The sequence below is a fragment of the Branchiostoma lanceolatum genome, chromosome 3, assembly GCF_035083965.1.
Source record: "Branchiostoma lanceolatum isolate klBraLanc5 chromosome 3, klBraLanc5.hap2, whole genome shotgun sequence".
NCBI lineage: Eukaryota > Metazoa > Chordata > Leptocardii > Amphioxiformes > Branchiostomatidae > Branchiostoma > Branchiostoma lanceolatum.
The window spans coordinates 28,454,780-28,477,547 of NC_089724.1; the positions used below are offsets into that span (position 1 = coordinate 28,454,780).

The 22,768-nt window shown below is 40.9% G+C and overlaps 2 long non-coding RNA genes across 4 annotated transcripts in view; one reads left to right on the forward strand and one right to left on the reverse strand.

The window, feature by feature from the left end:
* Positions 1-22,768, forward strand: part of LOC136431298 (uncharacterized) — a 49,733-nt gene that overhangs the window by 11,565 nt on the left and 15,400 nt on the right. The window lies entirely within an intron of this gene.
* Positions 3,409-6,662, reverse strand: LOC136431296 (uncharacterized). Its single transcript, XR_010755014.1, has 3 exons — positions 6,621-6,662; positions 3,729-3,798; positions 3,409-3,608 (listed from the first exon to the last, which is right to left on the reverse strand). It is a non-coding gene; the product is annotated as an uncharacterized lncRNA (long non-coding RNA).

Below are 22,768 nucleotides of genomic sequence, written 5' to 3' on the forward strand. Positions count from 1 at the left end.
CAATACTATAAAAATGCAATACAACACCGTACACTACAAACCCATCGTTTACACTTACTAACCCTACGGCCCCAACCACGATAGTTCCTTCCGGCTACCACCCCAGTCACCCTGCTTATCGAGTCGAACACTTCCACCTACCGGGGAACATGAAGATTTACATTTTGCCTAAGGTATAGGTTCGTGGAACTCTAGTTTTAACAGATGTCTGATTTGTGAAAAAGTAACTGTTCTCTATCACAAGGAAATAAAACACCAAAATGAGGTCAAGTTGGATTTATTGGAATGTTGACTCTCGAAAGGAAACTCTTCATCATTGTTTAAAGACTTAAAATCTTAAAATCCACAAACTAAGATAAGTACGTTGATGAATGTTAGACATCCAGGTAATAAGATACGCCATAAATAGTTACTCAAGCAACTGGATAAAATTTGAAACAGTCAGACGTTTTAGACAGCATCCGCTATCTAATCTTAGTCACTGACGAAAGATAGCGGATGCTGTCTGAAACGTCTAACTATTTCAAAATTTTATCCAGTTGCTTGAGTAACAATTTTTGGCGTAAGATACGTACGGTTGCTGTAGTGCACAAAGTATTAGTATAGTGAAGCTATGTTTACCAGTTCTTTTGCTATTCTATCAAGATTCATCATCTCTTAGTATTGTGTTATACCAGGTACTAGCTTGATATGATATTTACTAAAGCTTTTTGATTTACTATAAACAGATTATTGAAAACAGCGAAGCTTCATTCTTTTCAAATGCGTTACAACATGACATGCTTTTCTGAGTAGCAGATTGCATTCAGTACAATATCTCTTTGATTTCTTAAAGTTGTTAGGCCGGTTTGTGTAATGTACAATATGTTGCAGTGAGAAGCTTCATCAAATATACTTGTGTATCACATAATGACTAAGCATCAGCTGTAATATTAATAGACCATGTTACTCATCACTCAAGTCTTTAGAATCTAACGTTATAGACCGCGTTCTGGTAGAATCGCTGAATCTGCCGGTGTCGATCCCCATTACAGTTTGTAAATCGAAAGGTATTCCTTTAAAAGACAGTCAAATTTGTTAGCTTCAATTCATGCCACTTTAGATATGACTGTGTTTAGTTTTGGGTGTGAACACCAACATTTTGGTGAGCATGGACATAAAGCAAGGCATCTGTTTCTTGCGGAGTGATTTCTTGTCGGAGCTGCACTCCACCTCTCGGCACGACACCATCCAGTTGACCAGAGTGAGGATCTGGTGGATCTCCATGGTGGTCCCATGTTCCTGCAGCGCTGCGCACAGGCTCTGGATGTACCAAGAACCTTTCACCGAATTACGATTGGAGCGGAAACCTGAAGAACATGACCACACAGGAGAAGTCCAAGTTATACTAAATGAAAATTACTTATGCCATATCTAATGATAAAAATGGGCATGTCAACAAATTGTCAACTACCGGGTGGTTTTGTTTCAAACTTCATCTAACGTTTAAGGTAAACTTGACTCCTGAGGAGAATGTGTATTCACCACATCTTTATGAAGAAAAAAACAACCAAATTTATAAAAATCAATCACAGATGAACAAATAAACGAACCATTTATAAGCCAGGAACTGCGTAATGTGATACATGATGGGAATGAAGCATTAGTTATCGGTTCCTGAATTGCTGAAGTTCCAGGTCAATTTTTTGGTAAAAGCAACAGAAGAAATACGTTAAAATTGATGACCAACTATTCACACACACGGTACAAACATAATTTTCAACATTGGACCTAGTTATCCTAAGAGCGCCCCATTTTTTTAGAGGACCCATTTTTAAATACCAAGTATGGGTTTCAATTGGATTATTGACGAAGGTCGATCAAAGTCAATATTTGACCCAAACCAAGTAGAAAATAAAGTTACCGAGGCTATGAGTTGACCAACAAGTATCAAGAAAAACATTGCAAAAGTCAAAGTAACTTTTTAATCTCAACACAATATTTCTTAAGAGCGCCCCAGTTGAAGTTTGTCCAATAGTTGTTCGTAATATAATATGTTAAACCTTGAGGTTATCAATATCAATGCTGTATATCAACAATAACAACTGCTGCCTTGTCCAAATTTGATATCAAGTTACCAAGACAACTACGTTTTTTCCGGATTCAGAAAAAAAATATTATTAGCATAACCAGAAAACTCTCCCCTGGAGTTAAGTATGCCTTTTATGTCTTTAATGTAGAAGTTTTAAGTTTTAAAACGAATAACTCTAAAGCTCTTTTTACTTTGATCATTGACTCTGGGAAACCTTCAGTGGCAATTCTTCACCACGGCATGTTACAGACTGAGAGAAAAAAAAATCACGGTGACCTTCAGAAGTAGAGTAGGCCATTAGGAAGTCTGCTCCAGCTGGCAAGGTGGGCTTCACACCGGTGTCCACGCCGAAGTCCCCCACATCCATGGGTTCCGCCTCTTCGTCTCCTTGAAAACCTTCTTGCGAATTTGGAGGCTCGACGGGATCCTCGTATTTGCCTCCTCGACATGCCTAAACAAGAACTTTACATTCAGAAACTTCAAGCCCAGGACCACTTCTATATGTGATGCATAGAAATGTTTTCTTAGATATTTGTGATGAGAAGGATCGGAGAGATGTACTGTACAATTAAGTATTCATAGTTTCGACATACTGGGGAACCGTCTTTTCTAAAAGCAATTGACATTACGTGTTTGCTAGTTTCATTCGTAGAACACTTTTACATGAAAGTTATACCAATGTGTATCATTGACATTATTCGTTAATAATACATGTTTGTGCAATTTTGATGTGAAAAGTTTCTACCAGTCTAGCTAATAATCATATGATTTCAACATAATGGTACTCACGCAACATCATGCAGAACACATTGCATACGTCTAGTATTATGATTTGCTGACCTGAATGAAGAAGAGTTTGGGTTTCCCCTTGAGTGTTGGACACTCGTCAGATCGGAACTTGTCAGTCAGATCCTTGAGATCCACCTCGCCGTTGTACCCCCAGATCTTGCCATCCTTCCCGTGACTTAGAAACACACACACGAAACAATCCGACTCGCTGTGGTCGTCCGAAGCAGCTGAGAGTTGGTGAAAGTGAAGGTATACAGTGATGAATACTGTCACCTTTCCATCATCTACAGGTAACGTTAGTAGATGGGATTATAAATTCTAAAAATCCTATTACCAAAGACGACAAATTGCTTCAATCCATGTTGTGTCAACAACTATTGAAACAGCCACTTCTAATGAAGACTCGGAAATACCCCCATTAAAACAAGACTGTCTTTACCTGATGTTTGATAAGTGATTTCAGGAAACAAAAGGTTTAGAGTTAAGTTAAACTTTGTTCAACATACCTAAGTCAAGGTGCTCGCTGATCTGGATAGCCGTCTGGTTATTATGAACTTCCACAGAGAAGCCCAGGTCTTCAAACACCGCTTTTAGATTCTCAGCATCCCGGGTGGAGCCATGGCGCTTGGTCAATTTCTTCAACGATGGGCGGAACTCCTCGTTGTTAAACACCAGACACAGACCCCTCTGTGGATGCTTCATTTTGTAAATGGGAAGCTCCTTCACAAGTTCTTCCTGCGGCGGGGCTCTGTGAGCAGCAGCAACACAAGGTATCAAACATACATCTGGCACTACAACGGTTCATAAGTGCATTCACCACTACAGATCGCATAATCTTTCAGGTTCACAGTGATGCACCATAACTTACCTGCTCTTATCAATACTGTATGTTTGTCCATCCGGTACATCATGGTCTTCTTGCTTTGTGTCACCCACATCTGTGAAGATATTGAATCGTCATGTTATCATGAATAAACATATTTGATGTACATGTACAGCAAATATTTGGTGTCATTTGAGGGGCAAATCTACACATTCCCATATCTCAATTGATGTTACACACGCTCGATCGCTGTCATGGGCTCGACCGCCTTAAACTGTATCTGTTGGACCAATTCGGCGGAAATCTGATATAAACAAAAGTTAGGAGAACACTCATATCTCCATGAAATATTCTGATATGCACATGACTTCCACATTTATATATGCTTGGTTATGTTCACCTTTGATAAGTTACACATATTGACAGTCCAATCCTCTACCACATAGATTAATAATGGCAATTTTGCATTAATCATACAAACTAGGAATCTATTTGCATAGTTGCTCCACCTGCCATTAACTTAATATGTTACATACATTTGAGTCCTATTGTACAAAACACTGGAACTGTATATTTATCTACGCCGAGGAACTCGGAGTAGATTATGTTTTCAGTTGAGCCGGATGTTGTGTGGGTCTGTATGTATGTCAAGAGCATAACTCGGGAAACCTTTAATTGATAGATCTTCATGATATTTGGTAGGTGCGTAGTGGTTGTGCAAAGGAAGGTCAAGTTCAAAAATCGTTTACCTGGCGTCTTCCAACAGTACTGCAGCGGACTTTTAATTTTTCTGTGTTTGTATGTAGGCCAAAAAAGTGACGGAAACGTTGATGAATCTAAATGATTTTTGGTAGGTAGGAAGAGATTATTAAAACGGAGGTCAAGTTTAAAAATGATTCATCTGGCGCTTTCCTACAGTACTGCAGCAGGTTTTGTGTGTGTGAGAATTTGTATGTCGCCAGCATAACTCCAGGAGCTGTTGACGGTTGTGCATGATATTTAGTGGATAGTTAGGGGTGTCAAAGAGGAAGGTCAAGTTCGATAATGGGCCTCCTAGCGGGTATATGAGGTACTGCAGCGGAGCTTCAACGTTTGAGGCCAAATTTTCTGGAGGCGCCAGGTTCATGATTTTTAGGTAGTATATAGCTTCTGGGACGGCAAGTGAGTGGTGTGAATTATGGCCCCCTAGCTGCTCGTTTGGAACTGCAGTTGGCGTTTTTGTCAATACCTTTGGAGACGAATAACTTCAGCAGGGATTGACGGATTATCATAATCTATGGCATGTGGATAGTTTCGGTGATGCTTTACATAATTGAATACTTGTCATGCAAATGAGACGATAATTTGCATAATAAATGAGGAAAGTTTATCAATCCGCCAAAAGCTTGTAGTCAAATTTCATGCAAGTGCTATGGTAATGATTTTTAAGTGGTGTACAGCTCTTGGGGCAGGTAGTAACTGATGTAAGTTTAGACCCCCTAGTGGCTTGCTTAGAACTGCAGTGGGCTTTTTTGTTGTTACCTTTGGAGGTGAATAACTCGGGTAGGGTTTGATGGATTTGCATTGCTTTGGACAGGTAGGTTATTGAGGTAATGATTAACAAATATAGACGTATGAAATTGTAATCAGGGTCTAATTAAGTGGTGAAATAGGCTTGTTTATGATTGCGTTTAAGTACCTTTTGTTGACCTATATTCAAGGACAACAGCTGCTTGTCAGCAAGCCTGTGTAAATTAGATTGATGCTCTCTGGTGATCTCACTACCACCGTCCAAACTACTCTCCCGCTGGGACGGAGCTAAATCAACAAACACAGGAAAGGTCAGGCCCTGTGAGGGACTATCGTCAACCAGATGGTCCTGACGTCGTACCTGATAGGGAAACACTACTTCATTCAGCCACCTAAAGAACGCAACAACGAACTTGTCTTCCAATTTAGTCTTCATACGAGGTCAAAGTTCGGAATTCCTCCCACCCTATCATCGCTACCTATCGCCCGGCAGGGGAACTGCCGTCACCGAGAAATTATCCTTCCTTGGCAACACGTCTTGGGTGACCATGGAAGAAATTAGAGATTCCTCCACCAATGATCTGATGGCTAAGGGAATCATTCAAAGAATCGATGTTTCAGCTACCACACGCGTTTCTGAGGCACTGGTTTGTTGTGTCCAGCAGGAGTCAGGACTAACGAGCCCGGTAGTTACCAGCGTGAGGTGCACAGGAGACAGGAGAGGGGCAAAGTACACGGACTATCCTATTGTGCGAGCAGGGGGGTAACGTTCATCAGTACGCAGGAATAGAGAGTCTGTCTGATCTTTAGTGCGATACTTTGTCTGCTGGTCACTCTCACTTTCACTGTCACTCTGGTTTGAAAAACCCCTCAAAGTGATCATCATCTGACACGGTCTCAGCATCGCCGTTAACGTCTGTGGTTGTGTGCGATGTTTGTGGTCCCGGATTTTTGTAGTCAGCATAACTCAAGAATGGATGGATTATGACGATACTTGGTACGAGTATGACTATGTGGTCAGGTATTGGGAAGACGAAGGTCAGGGTCGATTTTGGGCCCCTGGTATGTGACCCTGGTACTTCAGCAGAACTGAACGTGCTATGGTCTTGATCCTTTGGTGTCAGGAAGCTTGTGATGTAAGTAGAATTGTTGTAGCTTTGGGCCCCCTAGCAGCTTGCTCTTGATCTGCAGTGATATTTTGTCAAAATATCCTTAACGAGAATAACTGAACACAGCCACCAAACTTCAAGTCTCTTGACTATCGGTATAATCCCCTGATTATTCGGTGAAGATATGTGTTCGTGGAACTCTAGCTGTGGTACCAAGCTAAGGTCACACACCAGGGGGTCGAAAAACGACCTTATGTGCACAAACACACCCAAAACAACTATCCATCTTTCATAGATATTATGAAAAGAGAATCCCTACCTACTGATCCTGCCAGGACGGAGTCTCCATCTCCTGCATGGTGAGGACAAACAGCTCAAATTACTTCTTATCAAAATCAGACTGTGTGGAATATCTCTAAGAGAACTCTCGTAAATGTTGCAACCCAACTTAATCTTTGAACAAGAGTTTGGACACCCTATATCTAGATCTCCAAGAAATATTTTGATTTGCAAATGACTTCCATATTTGAATAATTCATACTTTATCATGTATACCTTAACTAACTTACACAGGACACAATGTTGACAGTGCAATCATTTACCATTTAGAAGAATTATGGTACATTAGCCTGAATTATGCAGATTAGGAGTTTATTTACATAATTGTCATCTGTTAATGTACCACCTGCTATAAACTACTTATTTTACATGTGTTTTAGTCATGTAATGGAAAACAATGCAAATATAGATTTTCCTCATTATTTGCATAATTTACATTTAATTGTGTACCTCTCTGTCTAAGCTGCTTGTATTCTAAATATCGTGGAAATTCGTCGTTCCTTTGTTCAGTTATTCTCCTTGGAAGAATTTGAAAAAAATGCCCCTGCAGTTCCAGAGCAAGCCGCTAGTGGGCCCAAACCTACACCACTTCTTCCTTACATCACAAGCTATCTGCCACGCAAAAAAAAATCAAGACCATAGCATGTCCATGTCAAAAGATACAAAAACAGAAGTTTTGCTGCAGTACCAAGGTCACATACCAGGGAACCCAAAATCGACCTTGACCTATATACCAAACATTATTGTAATCCATCCAGAGGTTCCTGATTTATGCTGCCTACAAAAATCCGGAAACGCAAACACACACAGACACACACACAGATACCCCCAATTAGTAAAACAGTATCTCCATTTTTTATGAACATAATGAATCCATTTTGTAAAACTCTTAGCCATAGTCAGAGATCCAAACTCCAAGTTCTCAATGTTAGACACTGTCATCAATCAAACATGAAACCCTCTCTTAAAGGTCATTTGGTAAGCACATTCAATCAACACAGGGCTTGCTTGCCAGCATACTCTTACTGCAACATACCTGTAAGCAGAGGTGGTTTTGAACACAAACCTTTATGTCTTTTATTAGCAGGTTCCCCGTCAGCCATTCTTGAAATGATTTAGTGTCAGGGGTTCACCTGGAATAAGTTATGAAGTGAAACAACAGACTTAGAAGACTTTATATTGTTATGAGTAAATGTCCTTTCAAGTATCAGGCGAACACGAAAAGATCTCTAGACACAGTACATTTATGCAACCCGTATACAGCCACCATCCTCGGGCCTCTCTCTGCCGTAACTCACACCAGCCCAGCGGCTCCTTCCTCCCTCAGGTCCTGGGTCCTACCAATATTGTGTCGGGGGTTAACACAATTTATATAAAGGAACAAATAATAAGTTTATGAAAGCGATACAAAAGGTGGAGGACAAATTAAATGATGTGGAGTAGAGCAGGAACATGTTGAAATGTAACGTCCGATCTATTCACGGACAGAGCCAAAAGTTTAACCCATGAGAAGAATTATCAGCTCTTCTAAAATGCACAATTTATGGGCAAACGTAAGTGTAATTGTAAGTGTAACGCTTTATCCGCCTGTTAACACCATGCGAGCATGTATTTATACTGAAGTCTGTGGTATATTAGTGTGCTGGGGTGTTCTTGTTCCCTTGGGTCTTTTTGCACATGAATTTTCCAAAGTATTGTAAAGACAAATGGTGGTAAAATCACTTTGTTTGTCCCACCACTTTACGGCGAACAAAGAATTCACCAACGCCGATCGGCACGTGACATGATAAAGCCATAACAACAATGTTTTGACGTGCAAAAACGTAGTGCGGGGTCGCTGAGATATATCAAACCTTCCTAATACTAGCAAGAGTTTCAAATGTACAAAGGTTTGACTTCAGCAACTTTTGGAAGACACTAGCCTGCGCTGTATTCATGGCTTGGATATAGCGCCATTTGATTTGATTATATGGATGACATCCGCGCGTGTATCAATTTTCGTCATTTTCCAACACACACACGGCCATTCTCCAACACACACACGGCCATACTCTAAATCGTAAAAAGCAGCTTAGAAATAAAAAATAAAAATACATGCTGTTTTGAAGGAAAAAATCTCTGTATAATATATTCTGTGTGTTTAGCTTTGTTCAACTTTTCTGACCAGGTAGATTTTAGAATGAAGGCAACTTTATTTCGTCATTTTTCTTATTTAATTCGCACGCTTGCATCAGTTTCGGGGTCTCTAGAGGATGTCATCCATATATTAATAACATCAACATGGCCTAAATGAGAATTATCACTTAAGATGATAATGTCATTCTTTTTTGCATAATACACCTCGTCATGACCCAAAGTGGACGACAGTAGACGACAGATGAGTGTCATCGTGTGGCGCAATCGGTAGGGTGTTTTGCCCACAATCGAGAGGTCCCGGGTTCGAAACCACCGATATGCCGGGATGTTGTGCCCTTGGGAGAGGCACTTTACACGACTTTCCTCACTCTACTCAGGTGTAAATGAGTACCTAGCTTCGGTTAGGGACGTCCCTCGGATAGGACGTAAATGGAGGTCCCGCGTTCGAGGAGAGCCACACCTCGAGCACGTTAAAGAACCCACCGCACTTATCGAAAAGAGTAGGGGTCCTTCCCGGTGTGAGTGGTTCAAAACCTACAGTCCAATGGCCGTATTGAGGTCACCTGAGTTAGCGCCGAATGGCAGCCGTTCCAGGCCCTTGCGATCTAGCCCCAAGTGTGCGGTCCTCGCAATTCAGCCCCTGCGCTGCGAAGAGAGAGTAGTGAGCCTACCAAATAATAAAAAAGTTAACGTGTGAAAGTGATGATCAAGAAAACAAAAGTGAAAGTGCGGGGAGAACAGCTTTGGTGATGTTTAACAGATGAAGTGACAGGTATTTGGCCACACACACGCAGAACAAGATTTTGAATTAAACCTTATATATATTTTGGGCATTTTATCAAGTGCGCAATCATCAAATTACACTGAGAGTCGACACCAACAGCAGTGATTTAGTAAATGAGTTCACGACAGCAATCTAAGCCACGTAACCAGTGCTCGCCCGCCATCTTGAATGTCGCGCCGTACATTTTGCACACACACAAAAAAAGGGTCGGTGCGTGGGATGTTGGGTCAGAAAAAATTTCCCTGGCCCTCCCCCCTTGCCGAAATCTTTTTTCCCTGGCCCTGCCCCCAGCTACTTTTCCTTGGCCGCCCCCCTTTCTGAAACACTAAAACTGCCCCCGAAACTATTTATATGCATAAAAAAATGACACAAAACAGAAAGGGCGGTAGGAAATTTCGTATCATAGGAGGGCGGCGGGGAAAGATAAGTTTAGTACTCTATCCGAAGCTACCCATGGCGAAACTCCATTAGAAGGTTAAGGTATGGGCAAAAAGTCCGGAGTGTCGCCGGATGGGTCACTGAACGGTCTCGTGACAAAAAAGAACGAGGGCGGGTGGGTGGGTGCTAGCTTCGCCGATCTTCCTTTACCTTACCCCACAAGGCTCATTCACAGCGCCCACCTAAGTTACTCGACTTATTCGAACGGATACGACTTATTATGACGACGGTACAAATAAGATCCCTCCTCAGCACCTGGAACTAGCCAACTCGACCTCCAAACAGGCTAGGAACGAAAACCAACCACCCCTGAGTCCCCCCCCCCCCCGGCCTACGCGTCTCTCCTTCTCTATTGCTCCCCGTCCCCCGCCGATCGACCACACCGTCGTAACTCGACAAGACAGAGAATACGCGTTCTGAAGCTTAAATACGGTTCTGTGGACAGGTGATAGAGTACAGGTGGTTAGTGAGGTCACGTGGGCTGCTTCCGACCAGGTGTCGCCTCTTAATGACGCGAAACCCGGTCAGAAGCGCCCAAGTGTCTCACTTTGAATATTAATTGATTACAATTCGGTGCGAGGCATCGCCCGGGAAAATTTCGAAATCTTGACCGCCTGAGACGCTCTTTCCTTCATTTTGAGGGGCAAATTTTACTTTAAATTTAAAGTTTTAAGGAAATTTAGCGCAACAAAACTCTATTACGTACCTATGTCCTACGAGAATAACTTCGGTCGGCAAAAGTAAAACATTTTCAACGCTTGTCCGAATGCGCCCTGTACTAAACATACTGAAGAATATAGACCCCCTAATTTAGAAAGACCGCCATAAAGACGTCCTATTTTTCTCTCCAATGTTTTCCTTGGTAACTTTCTCCGGTAACATCATTGAATATGTTCACATATCGCTGATTCAGGCATCCCAACAGCTGCAACAAAGGTCACAATATCTGTATTGATTTAAAAAGCAAACACCCCTCTTCCATCCCTTTCAAAAAATTGACCCAATCTGACAACAACTGGCTCCAGGAAAAAATTCTCAAAAATAATATAAGAACGCAAAGAGCACCCTTTGCGCATATCCAATTGGTCGTCCTTGGTTCAAGTGAGGGTAACAACACAACTGCGGAATAGTCGCCGCTGGGCCACAGACACTTTTGAAAAAAAAGGAAACCTTCCCAGATCGCGATGGCGGGAGAGCAATTTTTCATCTATGAGGAATTGCCCCCCCCCCCCAACACACACGGAGTAAACTTATGTTTCAGATATTTATCGTTATAAATTATTTTCACAAAACGGCGGAACAGTCGTCACTAGAACACAAACACTTTTGATTTAGAAAACCTCGCAAGTTGTCCAAGTTCGGTACGAAGGCAATTTTTCATAGTACCGCTATGGGACAACCCCACCCACACAGACACACACACGAAATACGTTATAAATCATTTGCACACAACGGCGGAATAGTCGCCGATGGAACCCAGACACTTCTGATAAAAATCTTGGGCAAATTTGGTGGGGGGGGGGGAGCAATTGAGAAATTTCTCCCCCCCTCCTATGGAATAAACCTATGTTTCAGATACTTATCATTATCAATCATTTTCACACATGTCCACTCACTATTGAGTAAGCTTTTCAAGTATTTCAAGTATACGTGTAATAGAATGTACTGGAAATATAGAGATCTTGGAGGGGTACAAAGGAAAATACTGACGTATGATGAGTTTTCTTATTGATTAAATACTATAGATAATACCAGCAGATCATCTTCTCCACCCAAATAACAGAAGTTGACAAAGTTGGCAAAGAATGTTATTCTAGCATTCATCAACAATTTTGCAAATGAGGTACTCAGTAGCATAATTCATGTTAAACGATGTTCACGTTCACATAACTTCCAAACGCCACACGTATGAAATCGTCGCCATGTGTCCGTATGGAATTATAGTAGTTTCTCATTAATTATGCAAATCAGATCTTCATCTGCATATTTTCTATCTATCAACATTCAAATCTTCCTCAATTACACATCTTACAAATTTGAAAAGTCCTAACATGGAACGCAGCAGGTTTTTGAAATTTCCTCATTACAATCATTGTCTGATTAAACATCAGTAAAGCTATCTACATTCCAAAAATCTTTATGATCGAGGCGTCAACTTAAGCTAGTTTACGCCTTTGCATATTTGCATAGTTCATATCTATCAATTTTTCTCTCTCTTCCTATTATGAAATATTGTGGATGAATAAACGTTCCTAATTAATTATGCAAATTACACACTTTCTACATACAAAAAATCCTGACCATCCAGCAACCCCTTCTTGAGTTATTGTCTTTTAACGTCTGAAGCAAAACCGGCTTCTGCAGTTCAAAAAAAGCCACCACTAGAGGGCCTTTAGGGGACCTACACTTCTAACTCTCTGGCGCAAAATCAATCCACTAATCACAAATCAGTACCATAGCATGTCCAGAACACGAGTTATCAAAGGCTACACTGCAGTACCGTAACAAGCCGCTATGGGGCCCAAAATCTAATCATTCCCATGTCTCATCAAAACCTACCCACCTACCAAATATCAAGACAATCCATTCAGGCTTTCTCGAGTTATGCTGTTCATCAACACACGCAGATACTAACGCTACCCAAAACATAACCTTCTTGGCGAAGGTAAATATAACCCTCTTGGCGGAGGAAATATATAGTATACGCGTGAGTCTAGTCAAACGGTATCCTATTCTTCGTTTTCACGTGACGTCCCAATCGCGTTAGAAAGTGAAGTCGGCCATGTTGGATGTAATTCTGTTCGATCTCTGCACAGCTGTGTGTTGCGACGGTGGGCCCGTCCGTGGGAGGAGGCAATTTTATTCAGAAACGGGCTGGAAGTTTGACAAGTTAACTTCGGGCCCAATGAGTACAGGATACGACCTACTCACTGTTTCTAAAATTCTATCTAATATCAAACTAGAGTTCCACGACCTCATACCTTCGCCAAATGATTTTAACCTTCTGACTGACGTATCAGGAGTGTTTCTCATCAATTATAAATCATACCAGTTGATCTTCTTCACCCAAAAAACAAAAATATGAGCTTAAAAAAGAAGGTTATGCTAACAAAGTAACATTTATCATGAATTATGCAAATGAGGTCCTTATTAGCATAATTTGATTCAACGATGTTCACATTCACATAACTTCCAAATGACACAAAGTATGAAATTGCCATTATTTACCTGTATGGAATTATAGTAGTTTCTCATTAATTATGCAAATTAGGCCTACATTTGCATATTTTTAATCTATCAAAATTCCTCAGTAACAAATGTCACATATTTTAGTAGTCATATCATGGAACACAGCGGGTTTTTAAAATTGTCTCATTAATTATGCAAATTGGAATCTAATTTGCATAATTATCGTCCAATCATACATTTAGCATCACGTAAGCTATCTACATACCAAACATCATTAACATCCATCAAGCCCATCTTGAGTTAAAGTATTTTCTCATTAATTATGCAAATGAGGTCTTCATTTGCATAATTGATATCTATTAATATTTCTCTCGTCTTCAGTTACATATGTCACATGTTTGAGAGTCCTATTGTGGAATTTGGCGGATGTATAAACTTTCCTCATTAATTATGCAAATTAGATACTGATTCGCATAATAAGTATCTAATCATGTACATCATCACTCAAGCTATCTACTTACCAAAAATCATAACCATCCATCAAGCCCTTCTTGAGTTATTCCCTTTCAAAGTCTGAACCAAAACCTGCTCCTGCAGTTCCAAAAAAGCCGCTAGGGGGCCAAAACCTATACCACTTACTCTCTGTCCAAAGAGCTATCTACCACTCAAAAATCAGTTCCATAGCTTGTCCAGAACACGAGATATCGAAACAGGAAGTTCCGCTGCAGTACCGTAACAAGCCGCTAGGGGACCCACAATCTAATCATTTCCTAGTCTCATCGAGACCTACCCACCTACCAAATATCAAGACAATCCACCCAAGCCTTCTCGAGTTATGCTGTACGTTACCAACATACACACGCACAGACACTACCCTCTGCATAACCTTCTCAGCGAAGGTAACTAATAATGTTCCTTTTTAGCGGACTGAAAGTTGTTTTGTCACATGGTTTGTCATGGACGTAATGCCGGTGTAACATAGCACGTAAATCAGTAGTCTCTAGAATCTTTCGATGGTCGCTTAAGCTTTGCACAATGCTCTGAAGAACCCCTTCTGTCACTCGATGTATTTGTACAGAATCGAAAATCGGGCGTGCCTCCAGCGATCTTCGCACTTGTGTTTATAGGGGGAAGCTTCTATGAGCCTTGTACGGTATGTATGGTTTCAATGGTGACGAGCCTTGTAAACATCATACACAATGCCGTATTCTACAACGAATTCCCCGCCTTTTCTCATTGCACCTTCCCAGGCACAAGCACACACACACACACACACACACACACACACACACACACACACACACACAAGCACACACACACACACACACACACACACACACACACACACAAGCACACACACACACGCGCGCGCGCGCGCGCGCGCGTACTAGGCAAGTGCGTTGTTTGTAACCCGCTTAGTGAAGCGAGACGTACAATGGCGGTCGAGTCTGCCGCTCCCCCTCCCTTCCCTTTCCCCAGCGGTAGTTCTTCACAGACAGATAATGTTCACAATGTTTCCATGAACCTTTTTTGGTTTCAATTTTTTTTTGATGTGATCTCCCCGATGGAACAACAAAAGTCAAACGTTAAGCTTGACTTACCTGAGCGCAGTGCACTGATTTCAACCAGCCGAACTTAGCGTTGATAATAAAGGAGTTGAGAACACCAAATACGGTAAGGCGATACCTGTTTCAGGTCAGGTATTCCGTGACGCATGAGGTTACTATGTACTATGGGGTATGTACTCAAGCAGTTGTTGGTGGCGTAGATTGTGACCTTTTTATCATATGCCCCATGTTGTGTCTGCTCTCCCCACCAGTAGTATCTTAGACATCTACAACTAGTTTTCAGGTCGTACATTCTAAGTATCTTTAGCTTTTTAAACAACATTGCCCCAGGGAAAGTAAAGGAATCGTTTGGGGCTATTCCAAGGTACCGTTACGGGTATAGTTACGGGCCAAGGTTGTCTAATGCCGGCTTAGGGACTTCGTCGCCGAGGGAGTTATGTCGCCGAGGGACGGTCGCCTTTCCATCCATTCTTTCTTTTGGATATATACGCCGCCGTCCCAGGACGTCTGCGAAAATGGCTATTGTTTTGACCATTGGACAGCACAAAAAAATTATCAAGTTATTTGAAATGTTTAAACGTCGTATGGGCGGGTACGTACTCCACATCACTTTTTTTTCTTCACATTCTTATTCAAATATACATGAGTACATAACATAACAACTGAATACATACGCTCAGGTAAGTCAGGGTAAACGTTTGACTTTTGTTGTTGCATCTGTGAGATAACATCAAAAAAATCTACAACAAAGATATTCATCTTTCTGTAGAGAACTTGAACGGGACATCTAGCAAAACTCTGTGAAGAACTACCGCTGGGGAAAGGGAAGGGAGGGGGAGTGGCTGACTTGACCGCCATTGTACGTCTCGCTTCACTAAGCGGGTTACAACAACGCACTTGCCTAGTACACTTTAGTAGTTGTTAGAGGAAAATCCCACGGTCGAATCTAACTTGGAACGTACGTGTATTCTTCATAGGTCATCCGGGAAAAGTTCCGGCGAGAATCGCGTGGTTTTTTAAAGCACATGATCAAGGCTTCAGCTAAAATCTTAGTTAGTCGACGTCAGGTTTAGTATAGACATATTTCAGTCAAAAATGGCGACGTCTTTGGCAATTAGTCATCATAATTTATCGGCCGGTGTGTGTTTTGTTACGGTGTGTGTTTGTGTGTGTGTATGTGTATATGTGCGTGTTTCTTACATACGCCACTGTTGTCTAATGCCGGCTTACGGACTTTCTCTTGGATCGAAAGGCGACATAACTCCCTCGGCGGCGAAAGGGGAGACTAAAGGGATTGCGCCTTGCGCCCAGACCCCACGATGAGAGACCCCTAAAAAACATGGTTTAAACTATTGAAAATTCTTTTTTGGTGGGATTTTTTTTTAAATTTGGGCAATATAGGATTGGCTGTGGTAGGATAGAAATATAAATGGTGTTTCTCTACCTTGTGGGGTTTGGCACCCCCCTGATATAGTGGAGTGGTCTTCAACTGGGTGTTTGAAGCCTGTACTAGCTGTAGGACCTATCCAAGGGCTCTGATAAGGGGGGGTTTATCTGGAGAATAGCAGTATGGAATTTGCCAACGATGAATCTGATGACAGTAGACATAACTGGTTAGTATTTGAGGGTAAGTTATTGTAGTCTGATGTTTTGATTCCTGAGATAATAACGCCTTCTTTTTCTTAACTTCCCCATAGGGCTACATGCATTACTGCAATTTATTGTAACCCTTTAGTCTCCCCAAAAGCAGTCTCTATAAGCCGGCATTAGACAACCTTGGCCCGTGTAAGAAATATCGCTCCCCCCCCCCCCCCCCAAACCCCTTAGTAACCTCATGCGTCACGGAAGACCTGACCGGAAACAGGTATCGCCTTACCGTATCATTGGTGTTCACAGTTCCTTTGTTACCAACATTCGCGTTGTTTGAGTCTGCACTTCACTCAAGTTAGTCAGGGTTAACGTTTGGCTTCTTTTGTTGTTCCATCAGTGAGATAACATAAAAACGTCTACAACAAAAAGGTTTCATCTTTCTGTAGAGAATTTGAACTTGAGCGGGGACATCTAGCAAAACTCTGTAGAGAACTACCGCTGGGGAAAGGGAAGGGAGGTAGCGGCAGATTGGTCCGCCATTGTACGTGTCGCTTCATCGGCTGTACAAACATGGCACACCTGTCTGGTACGCTAAGCGGCGGTTAGAAAACTGTCACACGGAAATGTCTAGCTTGGTGCGTGTTATTCATACATCATCCAGCAGAAGTTGCGGCTAGAATCGGGTAGTATTGTTAAGCACATGCTCGAGGTTTCAGAAAAATCTTAAAGGTTTCTCGACGCCGTTAAGTTCGGCCTACTCATATCATATTTCAGTTAAAGATGGCGCCTTTGGTCATTAGTAAGCCACACATGTGCAGTGTGTGTGTGTGTGTGTGTGTGTGTGTGTGTGTGTGTGTGTTTGTGTGTGTGTGTGTGTGTGTGTGAGAGAGAGAGATAAGGAGAGAGAGAGAGAGAGGGAGAGAGAGAGAAAGAGAGAGAGAGGGAGAGAGAGAGAGAGAGAGAGAGAGAGAGAGAGAGAGAGGAAATTCATACGCAGTTGTGGAATTTCTCGATTATTTTGACGAATGCGTGACTCACATTTCGTTATTCAGATGTGCCTCACACATACATCAAAACTAGAGTTCGACGACCTCATACCTTCGCCAAAGGATTGTAACCTTTATGACTGACGTATGGGAGTGTTTCTCATTAATTATAAATCATACCGGATCGTCTTCACCCAAATAACAGAAGTTGTCCAAAGTATAAGCTTAACAAAGGTTATGCAAACATTAATAATCAATTATGAAAATGTAGTAAGCGAACTCTTACTCTGGGCGCCAACTCATGGGCATTCCTCTGTCGGGCGACCCCGAAGGACCTACATAGACCAACTTGCTGGGGATGTAGGAGCGAGGTCTGAACATCTAGACCAACTTATGGCGGACCGTGTTGCCTGGAGGGAGAGAGCAACCCTAGTCCGGGCAAGCTGCCCGATATGATGATGATGATGATGATGCAAATGAGGTCCTTATAAGCATAATTTGATTCAACGTTGTTCACATTCACATACCTCCCAAATGCCACAAGTATGAAATTGCCATCCTGTATGGAATTCTAGTAGTTTCTCATTAACCCTCAAACCACCGTAGCTTTTTTACGACTAATCTTACCGTATGGGGTCAAAACTGACCCCACAATGTTTTCTACAAATACAGCTTTATTCGTGACTATTTTTGCGGTTTGTATATATGTATAGTTTAAGTAATCTATTAGGGACAGTTTGACATGATTAGGTGTTAATAATTTCTGCTTATTATCATAATTTATGCAAAAATAGGGAACATCGTCTTTTGCAACTACTGCTATTCAGACAAGCGGGCTCTTTTGAAGCCTGCGCCTACACTTGATGTCATATAGCATTTCAATGCCTTACGCTGGAACAACCAAACTTGGTCACCTTTGCTAAAATTTCGTTGGCAACAATTTGAATTAAATGAAATAACTACTCAATGTTTTCATGTTGCTATGGCAACCGGTTTCTGAGAGCCATATTTGGAAAAAGTCGCTAATTTTGGATTTTACAATGTAATTCTAGGGCTTTCTTTGTAAACTGCACTTATTTTCTTACATCAACACTAACCAATGTTATTCACTATCACTTTTTTGATTTAATATTCATAATTTATGCATATTTGATTACGTCATCGGTCAAAATCAAAGATGGCGGACGATATAATTAGATTAGCTATAACCGGCTATTTCAACCTCAAATTTCATCATTACCATGTTTATTCAAACAGAAACAATCTCAATATATACGTTTTGGTCCATTTGTATTGTGTTATTAGGTTATATGATGAAAAAATGCTTTCAAAATAATTCAAGATTGCGGAACCAAGATGGCGGATTTCGCTAGTGTAACCCGATATGAACATGCTTTATATGACGTCATTTTGACGTCGTTCCTGTTGCCATCAAAAAAATAACGTCGTTGAATATATCATGATTTATCATACAGTATTTCTATTTAAGTTTTATCGTGTACCTTTGAGTTATATTGGAAATACCCAATTTGTTGGTTTTCGTCAATAAAATCGCATAAATGACGTAATAATACGTCGCAACGTCACTAATCTTTACGTTCATTAAAAAAAATGTTTTTTTCACGTTTCTACAAAATTAGATTTTGCAACTATGGTCATAATAACCCTTATCATACATGTTACTAGATGACAAGTATCAAACAATAGGGAATATGAGTGCAGATTTTGCTGGGGTCAGTTTTGACCCCACTGGACCACGCTTAAACTTTCTAGGATAACTTAATCAACAATGAGCCAATCTCGGTAAAAACTTGTGAGAAGTTATAAGACATATATACAAACAAACTCATTGAAGGAATTTTGTTTTTAACTCGAAATGTCAAAATGGCACACGTTGATGTACGCCTGGGGTCAGTTTTGACCCCATACGGTGGTTTGAGGGTTAATTATGCAAATTAGGCCTACAATTGCATATTTTCTATCTATCAACATTCCTCTCTTCCTCAGTTACAAATGTCACATATTTGAATAGTCATATGATCAAACACAGAATTGTCTCATTAATTATGTAAATTAGAATCTGATTTGCATAATAATCCTCCAGTCATATAAAGAATCACGTAAGCTATATACATACCAAGAATCATCAACATCAATCAAGCCTATCTTGAGTTATAGTATTTTCTCATTAATTATGCAAATGAGGTCCTGATTTGCATAGTTAATATCTATTAATATTTCTCTCTTCCTCAGTTACATATGTCACATGAGAGTCTGAGAGTCCTATCATGGAAGTTGGCGGCTGTTTAAACTTTCCTCATTAATTATGCAAATCAGCTACTGATTTAAATAATAATTATCTTATTTTGTACATCATCACTCAAGCTATCTACAAAAATCATGACCATCCATCAGGCCCTTTTTGAGTTATTCAGTTTCAAAGTCTGAAGCAAAACCTGCTCCTGCGGTTCCAAAAAAGCCGCTAGGGGGCCAAAACCTATACCACTTACTCTCTGTCCAAAGAGCTATCTACCACTCAAAATCAGGACCATAGCGTCCAGAACACGAGAAATCAAAACAGGAAGTTCTGCTGCAGTACCGTAACAAGCCGCTAGGGGACCCAAAATCTAATCATTTCCATGCCTAATCAAGACCTACCCACCTACCAAATATCATGACAATCCATCCAAGCCTTCTCGAGTTATGCTGTTTGTTACAAACACCAACACAAATGCTACCCTCTGCATAACCTTCTCAGCGAAGGTAATAATCGAAAAATGTTTATAACAAATGACTTGCATACTAGCGTAATTCCGTTCATACCCAAAACCATCATGCCTACTGGGCCGTATTGTGCGTTATCGGCGTACATAAAACTTGCACCACTTGTATTACATCACAAGCTATCTGCCACCCAAACATCAAGATCATAGCACGTCCAGATCAAAAGATACAAAAACGGAAGTTCTGCTGCAGTATCAAGGTCACATACAGGGGGACCAAACCCGACCTTGAATTTCAGCTTCACAACACCGGCCTACATACCAAATATCATCGTAATCCATCAAGAAGTTCTTGAGTTATGCTGACTACAGTAGTGCGGAAACACACACACACACACACACACACACACACACACACACACACACACACACACACACATGACAGACCGACAGACACACCCAAAACTATATCTCCATTTTTCATGGAGATATAACTTAGTTGTACTGAACCAAACGTTGCTGTACAGTCAGAAACAGTAACTGCAGTTGAACATAACTCTGTACATGTAAATGAACCAGAAATTTGTGTTGCCGATTTTGAAAGAAGGCTCCTGAATCCAACCGGAGCGGCTCCTATACGCGGTAAGATGATTCTCGCAAACATTAGCCATTAAACTACTATTCCCGATATAAACAGAGGATGTTGATGTTGTTTGCATAAAAGAAGGATTTTTAAACGCCAGAAGGGCGTCGGATCAAGGACATTATATAGGGATGTTCTACCAAAAACAGCAATCCTTTGTTACAATAGCATTTGCTCCTTTGTTCAGTTTCGACTTCATTCAGAAGTTTTCACATACAACACGGACGTGAAAAGTGACGCCGCTCGGCACAAAAATGTGTGAATTTTCATGAATTTTAGCAAAATTATTCAGGAAAAAAAGGAAGAAATCTTGTACATGTAAATGTGGAATCCAGTATGATAGAGATGAGCTAGCTGTTAATTTTTTGAATACTTGTTTGACATTTGGTAGTTACTTTAGATAGAATCTTGCCGCAGGCATAGCTGTTATGAACTTCTATTTCATTCAATTACCATAGTACCAGTGATTCAATATGGTATTTCAAATTGTATGTTTTATTGCGTGTTATGTACATAATTACATTTATGGCTTTTATGATGAACTTATTGTACATTTTTAAAGGAAGGACAAGTTGTAAGCCAAGACCAGCTTTTCTAAAAGCACTTAAGTGCCGCAACCTTAAAATTGCTTTCCCAAATATACCTTTCTCTATTAAAACACTTCCTTCCCCCCAAAAAAAATTCTTATAGACTCAATAGCCCTTGAGTGACTTTCTTTGGCAGATTTTACTTCAATAACAGGAGAACAGGAGAAAACATTTCACACTCATAAACCTAGGCAAAACGCTTTTTTCAAAAGGACTTGTTTGATGGCATATATTTTATGGTAAAACGTTATCTGTTCAAGGAGGTCCTTGATCTGTTGTATTTTCCGTCAGAAAAAAAATCAGCCTGACTCGCTTAGTCTGCTAAGGACGCCCTTGTTTGTGAGGGCCATATGCATGTTGCTATGGTTTCTTTCAATATTCTTTTTACGGTATATCAAAGTTTACAGTAAAGACATCACAGTCTGGAAATACCTATTCAACAGCTAGATCCACATTTCGTCGGTTGCTAACAAGCACAGAGACTTACCTGCGATCATCGTGAGGTGTATGTGCCCGGGGCTTATATCATAGTTAGCCCTGGTTTGTGGTAAGCTGAGTATATAGAAAACCTTCTGAAATGCCGTTCTTTTTTCAAACTGCATACGGATCAAAACCTATTGTTGCAACTTTTTCCTTATATCTTGCGTTGGCTAGACTACTCAATGATCCACAGTATGGAGTAATGGAGACAGAAACAACATACTCGGGCCCGCCGGTAACTTTTATAGTGCGTTAATCTATATTCAGTCATGTTATCATCCAACATGGCGCCCGAGCGTGACGTAGCGGTTTTCGAACGTTCCGTGAAAACGAAGAATTAAGGAATCTTATTTAAGTTCCTACAGCGGAATTTGACAGGGAAAACATAGCTCAAACGGTCACGGGTGGGGAAGCGCTGCCTAGCGGGATGCTACAGTATGACAGGCGGAGGTGATACAGCCAGATGATGAGATCAGCACCAAGGTCAACACCCATCTTTGCCTTTTATGATTTACCGGGCTCGAGAGCAGGTATCATTGTTTGCTTTGTAAATTGTAGTTGTAGTATGAGTTGTAGAGCCACAATGGGGATCAATGTATTCCATCAACTGGTCATTCATTGTTTTTATTGTGATAAATATGAAGTCATTGTTGATTCCATCCTGCGCGCAAAGGATTATAGGGAGAATTGAAATTTCTGTTCATTCCGCGAGAGAAAGTAGTTCGTTCATTCCATGAACTTCGGGCGGGCGACTTTCGTGATGACGATTTGTCGCTTTTGGTATAATAAGATGAATATACTAACAATATTCCAATTCCTAGTTAATTACAAGCTTCCGTTCTATGCTTATTTACAATGTTAAAGGCGTCAAAATGTTAAAGGCGTCAAAATGGTGACACATTACCAGGTTTTCACAGGCACATCCTGATTGTTACTCTTGTGCTCATCCGCGGTAGAACAGGAATGATGAAGCACAAGTTGCAGCGAGAAAACGCAAACATCCT